Source organism: Hypomesus nipponensis, chromosome 1 (assembly GCF_054491055.1).
Source record: "Hypomesus nipponensis isolate SF chromosome 1, ASM5449105v1, whole genome shotgun sequence".
Classification (NCBI taxonomy): domain Eukaryota; kingdom Metazoa; phylum Chordata; class Actinopteri; order Osmeriformes; family Osmeridae; genus Hypomesus; species Hypomesus nipponensis.
Window position 1 is genome coordinate 6006008 of NC_140361.1, and position 19983 is coordinate 6025990.

The 19983-nt window shown below is 41.3% G+C and overlaps 1 long non-coding RNA gene across 2 annotated transcripts in view; it reads right to left on the reverse strand.

The window, feature by feature from the left end:
• The window catches only part of LOC146302188 (uncharacterized), a 164113-nt gene extending 158831 nt beyond the window's left edge, over positions 1-5282 (reverse strand). The window contains exon 1 of one of the 2 annotated variants that reach the window (XR_014755886.1): positions 4991-5282. This is a non-coding gene — a long non-coding RNA (uncharacterized LOC146302188). The remainder of the gene's footprint in view (positions 1-4990) is intronic. The other variant, XR_014755880.1, reaches the window with a different exon arrangement.
• Positions 5283-19983: the final 14701 nt, after the last annotated feature.

The following is a 19983-nucleotide window of genomic DNA, read 5'->3' on the forward strand; positions in this document are numbered from 1 at the left end:
TAGGGTTGTGCAGGGTTAATAGTGGTAAAGGGTGGTTAAAGGGTTAACAGTTTCTGCATACTATGGTTTAGTGTGGCCCTGCTCACCATTAGAACAACAATAGTATAATTCATTTGAATGCTTGAGTAAAATGAAAGGGTCAATAGGGTAACAAAGAGTAATTGCTTCATTAGAGGCATTGGGGCCCTATCGATCAGTTGACTGTACAACTACAAAGCACTTTCTAAAGACAAAATTCTATTTGTAAATTAAATAGTTTCCATCCTGTTAGTTTAAATAATTTCTAATCTATTTAGTGCCTTCATTCCAAATATGTGGCTGAGAAAATCAGCATTGAAGAATACAGCTTATTCTTGAGGCAAGACATTAAGAATCCCTTCACATAGAGGTTACATTAACTACCATGTGACTACAAACACAGGAAGAGGAATGGTGGGTGGGGATAGTGAAACTATGACGTCCAACAGAAGCATCTGTTGTGGCCCCCCCACCCCACCCCCTTGTTAACGATAAGAGATCGTAATGACTTTTTGAATGTCCTTTGTTTGTAATGATTGTCTACAGTTCGGCAAATACATTAATTGGAAAGTTCTTACCCTCTGCTTAAGGATATGATAAAATAGCTCCCTTGCCTCATTAAGTTCAGAACTTGTTAATGCTCTGCAACTGCTGTCTGATCTACTTTACAGCAATGTTGTGGGCTGGGGTCTGATAAGCCTTCTCTAGAACCTGACTCTGTTTACAGGGTCGTTCTCATAGAAGACTCCCTTCATGCTCTTCATAGTGAAAAAATGAAGAATTAATAAATGATGATGACAAAGGGGTCAGTCGGCACAATTTGAACCCTTACATCCTCAGTAACATCCCAATGACAGGTTAGGGAGCTCGGAACATTTGGCCTTCAAGCCAGTACACTTAAAATGTCAATAAGGAAACCATTTTAGTCAGCATAATAATCAGAAATGACAAGCACTGAGCAAAGTTCCACAGTATGTGACCTACTAAATGTTGTAAGTGCTGCTGAAAGCTGTAAGCAAACCAAGCCATATCCAATCCATGTTACTTTCACGTTAATCAAGCAGTGCTAAGACTTATTACCAATATGGAAAACTTACTGTACAGTATCTCAGTACTCTAGCCACAACACCTGAGCTAAAATACCTCTCCACCTGTATTTAACACAGAATTATATAGAGCCATTATTTATTAATGGTTTATATAACCTTTTTGAAATTGACAGTAAAGTCAATTAAATTAAAGGGTTTCAGAAAAATGGGCTCTATTAAACCCATGGAATCGGGTACCTCACACTAGAGCAACCCATTAATTGCCTACAGTATACTACATTGCAAGTTTTTCCAGGCTAATTAAGGTTACCAACATCATGATTTTCAAAAATTATTGCTTTAAGAATATACATTGATGGTAACTGTTCAACCAGAAAGGTTTTTGTAACTCTCTTACCAACTAGCAAGCTAACCAGTTACATTCCTTTTTCAGCCAGGAGCCTGCAAGAGATTTAGAGCAAATTCCAAAATCAGCCTGTTGCTATCCTAACCTAGCTACATAGTCCATAGGCATCTTGTAGTCAATCTGTTAACATTTATTTAGTTGCATTTCTGTTAAGGTGGGTATTGTTGGTTGTTAGCAACTAGCATACTAGACTGGCAAGCTAACGGTGCATGCACAGAGACTGTGGCCACTTTGTTATTCATCTCTTTTGGCTGTTTCCCTTGTTTGCATGTTAATCCAAGATTTACTCTTATCTTTCTGTGTACTGCACCTCACAGCAGGCTGCTTGCTTTGCCTTAACATAATTTATCTCATTTTTCACATTGAAATGCTGCATTCACAATTGCTGCTGCATAAAATTGTGATGGGATTTGAGCTTTCATGCAGTGCTAGCCCAAAGCGTTTTATTGACCTGCAGGTCACATACCCACAAGGGAATGTACACTTTAAAAACGTCCTTCATGACAACAGCCAATTTCAGGATATAGGTATATAACAATCAGTGGTGACGCATTGCCACAAACTATCATGTAACATTGTCTGGTGATTTATAAGGATTATGTCCAGATTTTTTATATGTTGAAAATGTAATATAAATCACCTTTTAGGAAAATACAAATGTCATGGTCATGTCATTGAAATATAGCCAGAACTAGAAGTATAAAGTCAGAAGCAAGCAAGAGTACAACTTATTACTAAGTCAACTTTAAATCCAACTTGCTACAAAAACTGCCATTGTTAAAAGCGTAAGATGTTAGAATTCACTATATCCTATGATGCAAATTCTCACAGTTACATGATCCTCAGTTGATTTTGATCCTCAATTTAAGGGGCACAAACATGGCATATGCTCACCTGGATATTAAATTGGAGACTGGTTTAACTTAAGAAGTAATTTGAGTATATTAAATATGTGTGACTTTCCCACCAATATATATATATATATATATATATATATATATATATGTGACTAATCAATTACAGGGATTCTCACTTATAACATATGTACTGAATATCCCCTATAATGTATTTTTAATTAGTTCATTCAGCTTTAAATAAAACAAACTCAAGACTCTTACTCATCGTTAAAATAACACTTTAGCAGAGGTGAAATAAACTTGTAGGGGAATGTTTATGAATTTAAGTAATGGACCAAAATCAATGTAGTCATTCTAACCAAAGTACCAGAGCATACCAGTGCAATTGCCTCTAGTAAAGTACAGATCTCAGTTTTAGGCAATGTTTGATGTAAAACTAAGTGGCACATATTTAATAGCTGTAAACATGGCTCCTTCTAATCGGACATAAAATGAAGCTTATATGTAGCAGGAAGAAGATACATTCAAACCCAAGATGCAGTTCAGTTCCAGAATGTCTCTTTAGTAGAAAATTAAAAACCATCAAATCCCCAAAAAGAGATTTCTCTTTAATATGGCCAAGAGAAGCTGTCTGCATTCATTTTTCACATGACAAATTAGCAAATGCTTCTGTTGTCTGCCAGGCTTTGTAAACAGAAGGATTCATATGAATAAAATACTAAGTCAGAGTATCACACAAACAAAGACAGGACTTACATCTTGTAGTCACTTAAAGAGGGCAACACATTATTAACATCAAGTTGTGCTTAGTTCTTTACAATAGAACACACTAGTAGGGTTGGCTAAAGCTTTTCAAGCCTTTTACACCGGCACTGTTCTGGTTGCTAACTTGCTCTCACTAGACTTAAGACTAGTCCTTAACAGCCTTGAAATGTATTGTCATACCCTTCATTTGTGCATGATATGATTGAGCAATAGGATCCAGTGTTGTGGTGAAACTGTTTCTTCAGTTCATGTTCTTTCTTACAGCATCCCATCGCCCCTCAAGTTGCCACTGTTTGTAAATAAGCTGTAGCACACATCAGTCTTAGCCCAGAGTGGCTTGGGTCAGGGACAGCATGAATCATGCCCACAAACATACGTGTACACCACACACAAATTACCACAGTCTCACACACACACACACACAATGCCCTCTCAGAGGAGACAGTTTACTCATGTTTTATGTGGTTGTGTGCGAAACTGATGGTATGTCTGTTTCCATGCACCTCTCCCATCGTGTCCTTCACATGCGTGGCTGACAACGATACTGTGACCTCGCCACAAGGTGTGGAGAGACAGACTAATTAGACCTGACCAGACCAGGAGATGATAATACCACTCCTGACTTTGACCTAAAGACGGGGAACTGTTGAAAACTGCGCCCAGGGGGTCTGCATGGCCTCACACTGCCCTGTGGCTAACCTCATTCACACGATAGCTGCACTTACATGTAATTGTGTAAGACTTCAATGTGCCAAAATAACCTGCAGGGCAGGTTTCCTCTTGTTTCTGTGACATGAGGCAACTTGATTTAAAGTATAAATACCCCCTCTGGACAGGACACATTGTGTACACTTGAACTATATAGAAAACACAAATTCACTCTGAGGCATGCTTCTCTACTGTTCTCACACACAGTACACATACTACTGCAGGCATACCTACGGTGGCCCTAAGGTGCAAAGCACAATGACATTAGTGAAGCAAACAAAAGCTGACAACATAATACCATTAACCCACAACACAACAGCATGAACAGAAATGAAACAAAGCAAACACAATTATTACATGTGCAACACTGCAAGATTAAGTGGAACACATCAAGTAACACAACAACATGTCCCACAGCTTTGACAAAACGACTGAATGTTTGCCAAAAGGCAGCACTTCTAGTTGTTCACAACGGAAGTATTTCAGATCTCTTAGGGCAGTGCCGTTTCAGGCTGCAGCTTATTATGAGTTATCGTCATTATGTTGTCAGCTTTTGTTTGCTTTGCTAAGGTCATTGTGTTGTGCTACTGAGGCTCACCATGCCTGATGGTGAGCGGTCATGCTAATACTGAATGGTGTAATTAATTCAGCATGGTCAAAAGACAACATAAAGGCTAAATTTAAGAACAAGCGCATTCATCACTTTCATCAATTCAGGCAAGTCCAGGACAAAGCTGATTTATGTGCCAAAAAGACAACATGACCTTTGTTGCAGTAGTGTGAAGCCTCAGACTGAGACTTTTGGCACCAGTTCTGAACTAAGTAAGCATTACCACCCTAGGGCTGATAGCTCGCTCACTTACAAATCGTAAAGACTTACCTTGCATACTGGGCATTTACACACGGAGACCCATTTTCAACGTGCAATGTCAGCATAGCTCAGCCCCAAGTCGGCCAAAGCCGTATTTCAAATAAATGGGCCAACGCACACCTTTAATCTCAACAATACTGGACTTTTGCATGTTGTGCAAAGTGTAAAACGTTCATGGATTTTATTTGCATGAATTATCCCAACTCATCCTGTGCATTTCGCTAACCGTGATTCTTAAACCTTGGCCCTCTGACCTCAACTACTGTATTCGTCAGTTGGCACGGCTGCCAAAACCTTTTTAAATAACATCGCCTACCTTTGATGATCTTGACTTGAAAACGAAGTCCATTCTCCTGTCCTTTTGGATGAATTGGTTAACTACAACTTCTCATTTAAAGTTAACCTTAAAAACGGCGCATATAAGTTATAACAAATGTGAAACAATATCCTCCACACTAGCGGGAATGTTACTCGCGGCTTCCATTGTAAGTGAACCAAAAAGCTAGCTAACGTTAGCTAGTTTATTAGCTTGTGATCGTGTTCCCCACAGCGGGCGGAACTTGTCATAAAGTTAGCGATAACAAAGCCCACCCATTTAGAGGGAAGATATGATTGGTCAATTTTACTGTCAATGGAAATTAGTGAATTGAATTACTATTAATCGGCCCTCTATAAATTCATAGCTGGACCACCAATCACAGAGCTGCATAGCATTTTCCTCCTAACAACGGAGAAAGCAAAATTCTGATATGGTGACAAAAGGGGATTTTTTCATGTAACTTTTCACATTCCAACACAAACTGAATCGCCAGGATTGATTGGTTTATTTCAGAAACATTTTCTTTAGACTGTCAAATTATGGATAAAATACAATTAGAACAGATTATGTTTAAAATATATATCTATATAAACATATAGCTTATATATGTTTAGAATATTTTGGCCCTCTGAAGGCCTAGAGTGCCCAGACAGTTCCCCCCATTCTGGTCATCCCAGATTCTGGGGGCTAACGTCTGTCTTGCAATATTCTCCAAACTCAATCACAGGTTACATTTACAGTTTACATGGTTTTCCTTTAGAAGACTTTTTTCCAAAAGTAACATACAAATAGTGCATATAGAAAGCACAGCAGAAGATTGAGGGTCCAAAAGACATAGTCCTAACAGTGTTTCGGTGGTCCAACTCAAGAAAACGGTCTGTTCGCAGTCACATCGCAAAATAATCGGTGGCATAGTCCTGTGCACTAATTACTGGGTGTAATAGTCCTCACTACATTATCACCCCTCTCTGCTGACAGCAACAACTACTTCAGCTGTGTCTGTTTCCACACTCAACTCTTGTACTGTCTTCTCAAAGACCTTCAGGTCATTATGAATATGAATTTAGTCAGCGCAGTGTTCATATTTTTTCTCCCGGTGCACACAGACAGCTAGCAGGCATGCATTGTGTATTTACTCATGGAAAACACACACATACACACATCCAGGAGACGCCATTCATCAAGCTGTCACTCCAGATGGGAGAAAGTGTCACCGCTTTACAATGACTAAAGTGGAGGGCTTCAGAGTGTACGCTATTTGCATATCAATACTTATTTGATGATTTAAGGGACTTCCGATTTTTCATACTTTTGCACAGGTATGGGAACAATCTATGAAAAATGCATGAAGGTCAGAGATAGATGCACTCAATATACAACAGCATTTTAAACAATGCATTATACATTTATTGCATGCAGATGAACTTAAAGTTGGCGGAATCCTGTACACGTGTGTGTGTGTTATGAAAAGAAGCAGCTTTATTTGTGTTGCGGTGAATTAACTTTGCCTTATTTATTTATTTGAATTTGTAATCTGGTAAGTGAAAAGACTTTGACAAATGTTGCCTTTCTGAGAGAAATAGAAAGAGGGAAAGAGAGAGAGAGCCTATGTGGAGAGTGGATGTGTGGTGAAGGATTGTCGGCTTTTTGAGAGAGAGAGACAGAGAGAAAAAGAGAGAGAGACAGAAACAAAGAGAAATAGAGAGAGAGTGTGTGTGTGTTGGTTTGTGCATGTGTGTGTGGCTATGGGTAATTTGTAAATTGCTCCAATCAAACAGATTGCAGCAGAAATGCCGGCATGGGTCTGCCCTATGCCCACAGTTCATTAGAGTGATGAGAGGTGGAGCGTTGGTCGAGTGTGAAGTATCAACGTGGACACCCCCTGTGATCCATGGGGCCTGGCCCATCCTTCATCACTTGCATAGACACATATGAAACATATTCACTTGAGATGTTCACACAAACATTCATACTACTGGAAACTAACATCAACATACGTATGAAACCCTCGCACGGATGTATGTGAAACGCATTCACACACTCACATGACACACTCAAGTCTTATAAGGAAGAGTAAGAAGCTTCGAGAATTTAAGTGTGTTTTTTTTTTACGGAAACGTTTTGGTGTCTTGTTGTGTGTGAAAAAAGGTTTTGAAAGGTTGAATGTGTTTCATGTGTGTTTGTGTAAGGACAGTCTAAATGATTTCCTATACGACCCCTATGTATGTATGTGTGTGTCTTCCTTTAGGCATGTGTAATTGTCTATGTGCCTCTTCTGTGTGTGTGTGTGTGTGTGTGTGTGTGTGTGTGTGTGTATGCAGTGAGTGTGGTAAATGTGTGTGGTGTTCACACTCTGTACCCAGTGCCTGCGGGGACATATGGAGTTGCAGCCCTGCTGCCCTGCCAGCCTGCCAGCTCCCACCTTGAACAGCTTGGAGAGCGGCTCCATCAGCTGTGTCTCTCACCGCAAGGTGAAAGTCTGCCACAACAACGTCTTTATAAAATCCACTGGTTAACATAGACAGAAAGCCTAGCAACACTAGCTGTGCCCCGACATATGTTTTTCGTTTTTTCATGGAAGGAATAGATGCATTAAGTCTGCGACAAAACAACGTCGAGGCTTCGCATGAACTTTTCAGCAGCCGCGTCGCTGAGCGCCCCTTTGTCCAGCCAATCACCCATACTTGTTCCCGTGGTGTGTGAGAAGCCTGGCTGGTTGTGGCAGGTTTCCGGTGAGGCAGGCGGTACCCCCCCCCTAACCCCACCCCATGACTCCGTGGGCACTATAGCAGCAGAGGGTCAAGGCATTCCGGAGCATATTTCATCCTCATTACAAGGCTTTACCGCAGACATGATGCTCCGCGCTCGCTCCCCTAGCTCCATATGTGGCACCCAGTCTGAGACGGTGTCACCAGGAGATCCTTGGAACTTTGCCTGGCGGCTAACTATGATATATTCTGTGCCGTGGCAGCCGTGAACCTGGTCTTGACCATCTTACGCTGCTGTGCACACACTGCCTGCCCACTCTCTCACCCACACACAAGCGCTATGTGCCATGACTTTGCGCAGTCCTGTGGTGCACCAAGCGCACACTCAGACAGAGTCTCTCAAACAGAGGCATGCACCAACATGCAAGCACGCATTCATCGTAGCATCCGGTAGCCGGGGTTAATGCAGACTCAAAATGAGTCCACGCTAACCGTAGTGATGGTGGTAACTGGTGGTGTGTGTGTGTGGGGGGTGGGGGGGTGTGGGGGGGGAGGGAGAAGATTGGTTGATTGGAAGACTTCTCTAGAGTGTGTCTCAAGGGAGATTTCTGAGGGTAGAGTGTCACCTTGTGGTCTTTACAGTACAGGCAATCCTTTCAGATCTATAGAGGCAGAGGGAGTCGATAAAGGGTGGGTAGTTGTGGGGGATGTACTTCTCTGTGCTTTATTGTTGCAATAAGATATTTGAGTGAGAAAAAGAGGCAAGGTGAATGGGATTTCCTTTGGGATTGCTTCAACATTCTCCGAAAGGACTGTGGTCCACTCTGCAGTCACCAACCTCCGGAACCAAGCATTATTGACAAAGTGACTCTTAGAAGGTTTCTGCCTGTTTACTACACTAGGGGCTAAATGTATGTTCATGTTGATACCAAGAACGTGCAGTAGCTACACAACTCCAGCTGTAGCCCTATGTGCTTGACACCCGTCTCAATGACAAAACCACGGATCGACCGCAAGTTCCTGTAAGTTAGATTGACTATCGCCACAGGAATCATTCCTTTACCTGTTTTAATTGATCACAGCACATCGAGCCGCGCCCTGGACTTGTTTATAGCCTTATTGGGAGGCGCGACCGCCGACTTCCTCCTCTCAACCTCTCTCCCGAGATAAGGAAGTGATTTATCCTTTTTCCTTCGGTACATAAAGAGAAGAGAGGACACCGAATATCTTTTGGTCCCGGCAGGCCGGCAGACAGGCGAACTAGCGGTTTACATTCATTACTGTTTTCATCAGTTTCCACCCCTCTCTGTATTAATTTCCTTGACACAGGAGGACCGGGTGGTCAATATAGATGTCAAGAGACCCGTGGAGGTTTTATGGTTTTAGCTCTGATCGTCTCCCAGGCTGAGGGCAGAGGCTGGCTGAAGAAAGGTAATGGTGAGTTATATGCAGTGCTACAAAATGACCAGAAATCACGCCATGTGCCTGGAGAAAGGCAGATCAATGGGAAAAACGTTGAGGCCGTATAGTCAGTCACCCGGAAAATGACAAAATATGAGCCATCTTTTCGCTCCCCTTTCTTTGCCCTCAGTCTGTCTTCGTTGGTGCTTCTCCTTTGTCGTACCCTCTCCCGCCCCTCCTTTTCGTACATCTCTACAAATGGACCTTTGCATTGATGCAGACATGAATTATATTGTGATAAATAGAAACATTGATTCAAGGTACCATTACCATCCATCCGAATCTCTGCTATTTGCATGCAAGTGTTTGGTTGGAGAGATGAGCGCAGTCCTATTTTTCTACACCTATAAGCCATTAGTAAACATCATTCCCCAAGTTAGCCAGCTGTGAGAGCACCTATGAATAATGTGGAGTCGGATTCAGAGTCTCTGTCAGTTGTGTAGGAACAGAAACAGCTCATCGCCCAGGCCCCTGGCCAGATGCCCTTCAAATGTGCAACCACCTCTGCTGTGACATCATAACAAACAAAAGGATTTGAGTAGTAGTGAACACGGGAGTCTCGATAGTTTGTGGACAGGTCCACAATCAACACATTTAGTGTCTAACTGTTTCTGTGGGATTGCCTTACCCAGATGTCTTCAGGAGAACAGGGTGCCAGCTAGTACGAGTCTTTGAAATGGGCCACAGCAAACATGTTGTCTAATTACCACTGCTCCGTTGCTGTTTGATTGACACCCAAGTGTAAAGGGACTAGGGACAAAAAGCAAGCTACAATGTCTGGACTGGGCTTCCGGGACTCAGACAATAATGAGCTTGGGGATTATATTTCAGTTTTTATTACTTGGCTTTTTAACACTTCCTTGAAGATTGCAGTACAAGGCCAATGCTGTTTTGCTTTAACATAAAGAAAACAGGAAAATGAGAGGAAAAAAACAATAGGTGTTATGTCTCTGTAATAGGGTGAAGACAGAGGCCACATTTTTGTTTGGAATTGTTGTTTTTATTGCTGGAGAGAACATGGTGTAATTGTGTTTATGCTCCAATTGCCCGCAGATACAAGGAAGCAATTGCCATCTAGATTTGTATGTTTTCATCAATTAATTCATATACACGTGGAGCATGAGGGGGCAAACAGGATTAGCACAAATAAAACTTAGATTATATTAAGAAGTTGAATTTTGATTGTAACTAAAAACCTTTCCACTCAAGCAAATACACACAAACACACACGCAAACTAAGAAGCACACAATCAGTGTAATGAAAGTAAGTAACCCGACACCCGAGGATATGACAGATAAACTAAAACATAATTAGCCGATCAAGCAGAATTTGGATTGTAACAAAACACTTCCTCGCCCACAGACACACACATGCCCCCTAATCAAGGCAACAAAACCCTAACCTGAAGACGGACCTGCAAGGCACTGCTGTATTCTTCCCTTTCAGGCTTCTATTGTACACACTGTATTGGTAGTTTTCTACAACCAATGCTCCAGAACACAAACCTGACTTCTCTCTAACCCCTGTATTTGCATCACTAGTATCTCACCACAGTATTTGCAAAACAAGATGACTGTTTTGTACTGAAGCTAACCCAACCTGGATATACAATTAGGGCAATCCAAACCTTGATATGTTTCCTCACTAACCCTAATGATGTAAGGTGGTGATGCCTATGGACCATCTGAATTACAGCCACAGAGAGTTTGCGCCTGATAAACAGTAATATCGATGCAGGCGGCAGGGGCTTTGATAAGAGTTCGACCGAGGGTCTGGCTGCTAATTTCCTCTGGGGTACTTTCTGGACCCTGAGGATGCAACTCTGCCTTTATTGTTTCGAACGTCCAAACAGGGAAGCTTCAGACATGAGGAGTTAACATCACCATTGACATCTATTAAGACAATCAGAGACTCAAGATTGCACACTTTCACTGATGTGTGTGTGTGTGTGTGTGTGTACGTGTGTGTAGTGGGGGTGTTCAATATATTGTGTAATAGATCCAAATATGGTTCTTCAATAATGGACAGACAGGTTTTCCACTCAGGCCTGCCCTCAGGCTGGCTAACATGCTGCATGCATGCTGGGAGAGTAACCAGAAATGTGTTTTAACATCAGCTGTAAAGCAGAAAAGACACCCCTTTGTAAGCCATTCAATGATTATTGTAACTTTGCCATTGCTGGTATTTCCCCCTGGTGTTAAGGTTACTGGCAATAACCAATGCTTGAACATTACACCAAAAGGAAGTTGTACAGTCACTTGATTAGCAAGATCATTGTGCTCCTTTTATTTTGATAGGTTATGTAAAAAGATAATTACATACTGTACATAATATTGCCACATGGGGTCGATTCAGGCCCCACTTCAAAGTGGTTGTTTGAACAGGTAAATTCAGTACTTTGCTGCCTTCAGAGACACATGGAAACCCATTCACTCCTAGAGCAGATATAAACATGGCCAATGTTAATTTAAGAAATGTTGCCGATCAGCAGCAAATGATCTTTAACCATGTTTTGATCACAAAGGCAGCACACAGAGGCCTGAAACAAGGTGAATATTGTCATGTGGACTAGTGCCCGTGTCTGCTGCTGTGTGCTCTGGGAGTGTTTATTGTGTGAATATGTTTGTTTTGAGCAATGTCTTTCCAAGTTAAACTTTTGGGTTTGGGGTCTGGGTTACAGTCATGGTTAGGGTTATGGAAAATAGGATTTTGAATGGGACTGCAATGTGAGTGATTACTAGAATTGCGTGCTGGTGTGACTGTGTGTGCTCTGTGGTGTGTGCTCGTTCAAGCATGTTTCTGTTGTTTCGTCTCCCCTTCTTTTCTTTGGTAAATCAAATAAATGTCACCCAGAGATTGGGTCTTTAGTTGCAGGGAGCATACTCGGTAATGAAGATTTGAAGGGCAATAAAGCTGGCAGCACAAAGAGACACATTTTATTGCCACATTACCTGATTGGTTTTATGGGAAATACAGGAACACTGTATTCAAGAAAACACCCCAAAAGAGAGAGCGATAGAAGAGAGAGAGAAATTAACTTTTCGGCATTTTGCTTTATCTGCAGATCCACAGTGGTTGTCAGAGTTCAGGATGCTGCCAACAGTCTTATTGGTATGGCTGGGGGAGGAATAGTGGGAAAGAGAACACAAACACACACAAACACTCACCAGGCAGCTATTTATTATTGATGTCCTTACAGGGAGCTAGCAATCATAGGTTCCTACCTCCACCAGTCCTCGTTAGCTCAGTCTCCCTGGGTGCAGTGGAAGCGCGTACCGCGTTAGCATTTAGCAGCCTGATTCACCGCAACAACTCCTCACCAAAGGAAAAATGAGAGTTACACTGAGATGCAAAGTGTCATATCAGTGTCGTGTGAAAGCATGCACGTTTTATTTTTGAGGGAACCATCACAGGGGCCCAAAGGCAAAGGTTTAATTGTGATGGGACCTTGTATGTAACCTTCTCTGCGTATCTTTGCATAATGCAGAGACACGCTATTGGATTTGCCTTCAGATTCAGAGACCCACGGAGGAGACCCTGATTCATTATGTAACTATGCTTATGTTGTGTCAGGATACATATATTGAGGTTGGACAGCTGTGGACTGAGGTGTGACCATGACAAGTGGGAAACACACAGACAAATACAGTCCTTTGCCTTGTTGTGCCACATTTCATTCCTCAACTCATAAATGTCAGTAGCCTTTATAAATTATACTTTAAATCATAGCTATGAGAAAGTTCTCAATTCACATATTTTTACTTCTATCCTTAATGGTATAGCAGTATTAAGAATACAGCATTGATCATAGTTTTCTTAAACAGCAAGATGTCTTTAAAATGAAACTTCAAAACTGAGATTACTTTGATAGTTTTTTAGTTTTTTTCATCCGTGGTTTTGGAGTGAAATAACCTCGTTACAGAAAAATACACAACCTTTTGTTTTATGCATGCTGTACTTCTCCGTTGAAGGTAGGAGTCTCTCACAGCACGGGGAAAGTAAATGTTTCAGGTAAACACAGGCCTACCTTGAGCCATGTGTGTACAAGATGTGTCTGTAAGGTAAAGCCCCACTGAGCTAAGTTAGAAGCTGAATTCAAACTGCTGGTTCTCTTCGCTTAATCACTTCAGTATAGATTTTTTGCAAGAAACCTCCCCTTATTCTGTGTTGTTGTGTATGTGTATGTATGTGTGTGTTTAAACAAGGGATGGCTTGGGGGGAAGAGTGTGTGTACACATTATATATATACGTGTTTGTGTGTGTGATTGAGGAACATTGTAAGCTGGCATATTGTTCAGCTCCCATCTGTACTTCTTGGAGCAGAGAAAGAAACATTACCACCGCTCAATTAACTCTCTCTGATTGGTCCTCTTTGTGGTGTCCCAGAAGGATCATAACGAATGGTGTTCGAATGTGGAGATCTCCAGTTTATGCATGTGTGTGTGTGTGTTGGTTTGTGCGTGTCTATGAGACTGTATGTGTGCAGGCGGTGCAGGGAGAACGGCAGGGGCGCTTTGTGTTAAATTGCAGCTGTAGACGGGAGTGGAGATTGTAAAATGGCTGCATGATTCTGAAGCGGTGGTTCAAAATGCTGTCATGGGCCTGAGTAGAAGTTTACGGCCGCTGACATCACAGGAAAAACATGATCTGGGGACCAGCTTTGCTCTTATAGAACAAGATGGCACACATGGATGCACACACACCTGCACAGATGGTTATCGTCAGGTATAACTTGTGTGATTGTGCGTCATGCCCATGAACAGCCCTCAAGTGCTCTATATACAATAGACTAAAGAGCTCTGTAAGAAGAGCTTTTAAACCAGCCTTCCTGGTTAACAGGCCTGTAATGTGGTAGCTGTTGAACTGTAACTGGAGGGAGGTAGCTCTTAACAGCCAGACACCCGGGCTGCTTGGGATATAGATTGAGCTGTAAATTGTCTTTATATAGCTCCTTAGTTCTAAGCAGGTTGGAGAAAAAAAGTGCCCATTAACCTCAGATTCTTAAGTATGACAAGCTTCACATCACTAATACCCCATGCTCATGCAGTCACATTAATGATTGGTTTGTGCCTGTTGATGTTTTTACACAGTAAATGCAGATTTAACAGGTGTGTATGTGGGTGTATGTGTGTGGGGGGTTTATGTGTGTCTGAGGGTGACAGAACTGTCATCTTGTCCCCCCTTCAGCAGCATGAACCACTGGAAGGCTATGTCAGAATCCACTTCTTATGACTAGGATACCATACCCAAGACTTTCAATCCACAGTGTCAACCAATGGTTGATGTTCTGTAGACTAACCTTAAATACCCATCTGATCCCAACATCCAACACCCAAAGTTGGGAGTCAAGTATCAAGCCGCACACTTTTGCATCCTTTAGCCTTTATAAATATACATGGTCTCTAGTGTCATGGAAACCTGTGAGACATACCTTGGCAAACATGGTCTTTGACAAGGGAATGACAAACTGGCGGGAGCGTACACAGATAAGGACTGCAAGCTGTCATTTCTCTTATTTGCCTGTTTGAGAACAAGGGATTTGATCTGTCAAAACATTATCGTCTACAATCTACTATGACAGGATGTGCAATTCTTTGTCAAATCAACCTTGGGGGAAAGGTCATGCCACAGGGCCAGAATATGCATCAACATTCTCTAGGTCATTAAGAGCAGAATGAAAAATAATAAATATAATATGAAAAAATTAGTAGTGATAACTAAGTAAGGCTAGCTTACTGGCAAATTCCAATAAAACAATATAATATGTACCTATAACCAACTATTTCACAAGCCATTTAATCACTATCGAAACAACCTGTTTCCAAAATGACTACAGTATAGTTTTGTTCAAATACTTTTATGCTATGTTGACAGATATTAATTCACATTTTGTGTACAAGCTTCGTCATCAACTATCCCACCTATGAAACTTTTAGATAAGCTCCATGGTGAGCTTGGTGCCCTGGTGGGCCAAGGTTTGCCAGCCTGCACATGGCATGCTCCCCCTCATGTTAAAATGATTAACCAAGTGTTGCATAAATGATTTTCACAGAGCAGATCCAAACCTTCATTCCCCTGAACTTTTTGATGTGGAACTGAATTTAACCTAGCCGTGGGGTTTTGAGCTCTGTGTGTGTGCGTGTGTGTGTGTCTGTCTGTCTCTCACTCTATCTCTCTGCAGCCCCTCTTGCTGAAGCAGCCGGGATTGGTATTGCAGATATAGCTGTCGCATGCAAGAGTGGAGTTCTGTGATTCCGTAAATGAATTCATGTGTAACTCATGGAAACGCTGCATAATGCTGATATCTCCAATGGTGCACTCTTGCAGATGGAGTAGACCATAATAGAAGAGATGTTTTCCGCAGGGGCGATTTTATCTCTGTGAGATTAACTTTCACAAATTAAAGTTCAATAAAGTAATATGAATGATAGAACATCCCTGAAGCATCTGCCTAGGGGATTTAATGCCAGTGTTCTGTCTGGTCAGGAGGGAGTAATGAGTTTTTACTGCCTGGCAGCCAGGTGTCCACTGATTCACACTTCACACTCTGCTTAGAGTCACTCTCCAACAGCTTGCTGGTTATGTGACAGGCAGCCAGTCCCCAACATCGTCATACAGACCCTTGGTCTTAGTTTGCAAGCTGTCCTGAATTCATCCCAACTATGACTCACCGGCAAGTCATTAGTCTAGTCGTCCATGACGTCTGGTGCAGCTTATCTAATGTGGCTGCTTCTCGTCTATGCGGTTCTCCCCATATGGCTGCCACTTGTAGAATAGTTGTTCTAATATGGCATCTTTAATTCTGGAAGTAAAATTCCAATATGACAGCAATCGTATTATGAAGGTCTTTTTGCCACCAGTTAGTCTGTGTAGTAGAAAATAATTAATATTTGTCTGATGTAGGCTGTGTACAATCGAGACCAGTTTTAATATTCCAAATACTTTTATTCCCTAAATGGTACCGATAACCAATATAGCTGCTCTACTTCTAGCATGAATCTATTGTAAATATTGAAAATATTGAAAAACACACTTTGTATCCATGTCAACTAAATATGTCTCTTTACGTGGCTGCTCCCAATATTTAGATGCGTTTGAAAGGATTAGACACTTTCCTGAACATGTCTGTCACCTCAGAGCTAAAGAGATGAAAACACTATCAAGCAGGTATAATGATGAGAGTTTTGTCACCCATCCTTGTCACCGTCAAACGCTAAACCTTTCATGTTGCACGTCGGCTTTCTTCTGCCTTTGTTTGTCTCCAGAACAAACATTACCAGGAAATAAATAAATAAAATATCTTTATTTTTTTTTACTCCTTATGTAGGATGACTTCAGAAGTCTGTCTCCCTTTCTCACCCCCCCCCCCCCCCTTTTTTGTAAAATTAGCTTGCAGTAGAAAGCTACTGAGGCTATACTTTGTTTATCTACCTCACACCTGTGATAAAGGACTACCTTGCACAAGTTTGGGGTGCAGCCATGCTGCCTATTGCTCTCTATATCAGTGTCTCTTTATCACTGTATAGAAACGAGATGCTCAGGAACTCCTGTTTTAACCTCACAAATTACTTATAGATAACAAAACCCTGAGAAGGTTTACATGTGTTTGCTCCAGCTCCTGCCATCCCTGAAGTCAAGGTTTAGGCAAGGCTAGGATTGTCCATACTTGGTGTGCATTCAGGAGATAAACGTGTGATAGATACTTTAAGTGGAAAAAAAGTTCCACTACAAAAACGGGACTATTATTTATAGTATTATTATTATATTATTACATTATATTATTATTATATTATTAGTAGTATTATTTGCAGTCATGCAATATTAAGCCGAGTTCACGGCCGTTGCAAATGTTCTGTAGGCTACTGTATACATTGTATTGGAGATATTATCACTGCATATTGTGGGGTGAATTATTTGATTTATGTACTGAACCCCTTACTCTGTGTTTTTGCAGAAAAGAAGTCAAGCCTTATTTCCTTGGCATCTCCAAAGGGTAAATAGGGTGGGCGACATGAAAAGGCTTGATGCAATCCGGTGCAAGCTTGATGAATAGCATATCTGAAGACAATCAAACCTCTGTAAAACATGAATACTTTGACGCCAGAGAAGTTGCAACGACAGGTCGCAATGATTGGTTGTAAAAAAAGACTCCACAACCATCCCTCCCACTTCCCATCTCAACTTCTTTACAGACGTATGAAGTCAAAGGAAAACAACCCACAGGGAATACGGAGACAGAGAACGCTATTAGCTATAGTCCCCCCGGTGTGTGGGTTGCGGTCAAAAATAAAGACATTCAGTTAATCAGAGAGACAGAGATCTAAGTGTTAATAGAGATAGCTTCTGTTGTTTGTTTAGAAGTGTCGTAAGAGCTGATTCTGGGTTCACACACCCAACCAGCTTATGACGTGGAGAGAAAACAAGAGCTTTCAGCGCAGCAGTTGTTGTATCTCTGTTTACTGAAGATCTAGGACAGACACACCACCTCAGCACCAGAGGAACTAATTATGTTACTTTTTCTCTGCATAATTTAAAACATTTTATGCTAATGCCATGGGTGGAAATGATTGCCTTCTGGATTTTTTTCTGGGCCACACTGTATTATTTTTGTGCTTACAACACAGCATTTGTCCCGGAAGTTCCTAATTAACTCTGCTATCCCTCCTCTTTCCAACCCTTCTCCAACGCGTATTGTGCACTATTCTTGGCATAAAAAATAAATAATAATATATTATATATTCCTCAAATAAGAAGTGACTGTCTGTGTGTGTGTGTGTGTGTGTGTGTGTGTAAGAGATAGAAATAGGCTATAATATAGGCTATTATATTGGTCGTTTTTGGCTAGCTTACTGTAATTTTGAACTGTAACATTTTACAACTTATTCATCACACATAACAGTGTTGTACAACTGTATTTGTGTACTGTATCTCTGATTCACAACAAAGAACATGATTTGCATGAACCATGGTTCATGATATTTTGTTTTTAACCCTGTAACCCCTCAATCAGATTCAGCGGAGGATCATTAAGCACTCTTTCCCCTAACGTGTATCTGTGGCCTTCAAGCTCTCAGGCAGACTTTTTTTTAATTATATGAGCATCATCTTTAATAATAAATTAATTGTGAAGACAGTTGTTCCTTCATTGCGGGGTCTCGAGAGGAAGGAGGGAGGGATTCAAGGGTGGAGGGAGGGAGTCAAGGGCCTACAAGGGACTTAATGAGAGGAGATTAAGGTCTGTTGTCAATGTCAAGAATATTTATGAACCTGCATATCTCCAAGGCATCACCATCTCTGAGCAAAATGTATTGACCTGCCCATCAAAATGGACTTCTCAGCTCTGAAAAAATGACTTTATTGCTTTTTCTCCCTCTTTCTCCATTTCTATCTATCTATCTCACACACACAAACACACGCACACACATACACGCACACACACAGACACTTCTTATTTGAGGAATATACTGGTGCAATAATAATGAACCCTGATCACATAAGAAATCTGCCAGCCCAAAAAATCACCTTCTCACATCACATTAACTCCCGAGGGTGAAGATTTACTAAAAACTTTGTTGACGAACATCTCTATGAAATACAGTTTCACAAAAAAACACTGGAATGAATCTGTCTGTCGAGAGGTGTTTTACCGAGTTGACACGCAGAGATTCACAACAACACTGATCTAAACACAACTGAGGGAGGAGGGGAGCAAAGATCTGTCAATCATGTGCGGGGTGCATTTCACCCTGGGATACGTTTTAATGATCCCTCTATTATAGAGGGATGCTATGCGTGTCACTCTGCTATATCCTGAGTCTGAATCACAGGCACCGTGGTCTGGGCATGAACGGTTGAGGAAGATCCCATTGGGAGCTCAATCATCTGTTCTTCCTGCAAACTCAAGTTTACATCACAGGTGCAGTCAGATGTGTAGTTTAGCAATGTCGGTAGTTATTCGGCTGGAAGTGATGGACATTTTCAGTGATGCGACATGAGACGATATGTGATATTGAAGTTATGGGACTGACTCAGCTTGATATCCATCAAGTATGCTTAAGGATTGGAAATGGACCCAACCCAACTACAAAACCAAGCCCTATCCAAGCCAACCACACTGTCACGTAGTCTCATTCAATCACATCAAAAGTACATCACTAACTTGTCCAAAGTGCTCCACATCTCTACTTATGGCTTCACTGTCAAACCGATGGTGGATCAAATCTAGAAGGAAGTTTCTGAAGCTTTTCTGAATGCTAAGAACTATCAAGTGAGGATCTCACCACTAAATCCAATCATGCAGAAAATAATTTAACACAGCAGCCTCACAGAATTTTGGGGTTATCACTAATTTTGTAAACAGTGGCAAAACAAGGCATGCCATTCGCTACGAAATAAACAATGTAAATGTTGAATAAAATGTATTGCTGCTTACATTAAATTGTAGCTTCATGTGTTTAGCTGGAATGTCACATAGGTATGCTGGAACTAAATAAAATGAATTGTTCTCTGTTGGTGTACTGTGAGCTACAAAACAGGTGCAGGCCATGTATCTAGTTCTAGTCATTGCAGTTGTTTAGTGTTAGTTCTGGTACTTAAATCAGGTAGTTGTGCAGTAATTGGTGTCATGTGTACTATCTGTTTGAATTTGTACTAGTACTTGCTTTTATTCAGGTACTTTATGGCCATAAGCCTAGAAAACGGTCCAATTCATTGTGAACAGGGGGAGGTTCTCCTACCAAGATGTCCAACAGTGCAGGCATGTTTTGGATATTGCTAACACCATGGTCTCAGGAGCACATAACTCCATGCAGTATGCAAAC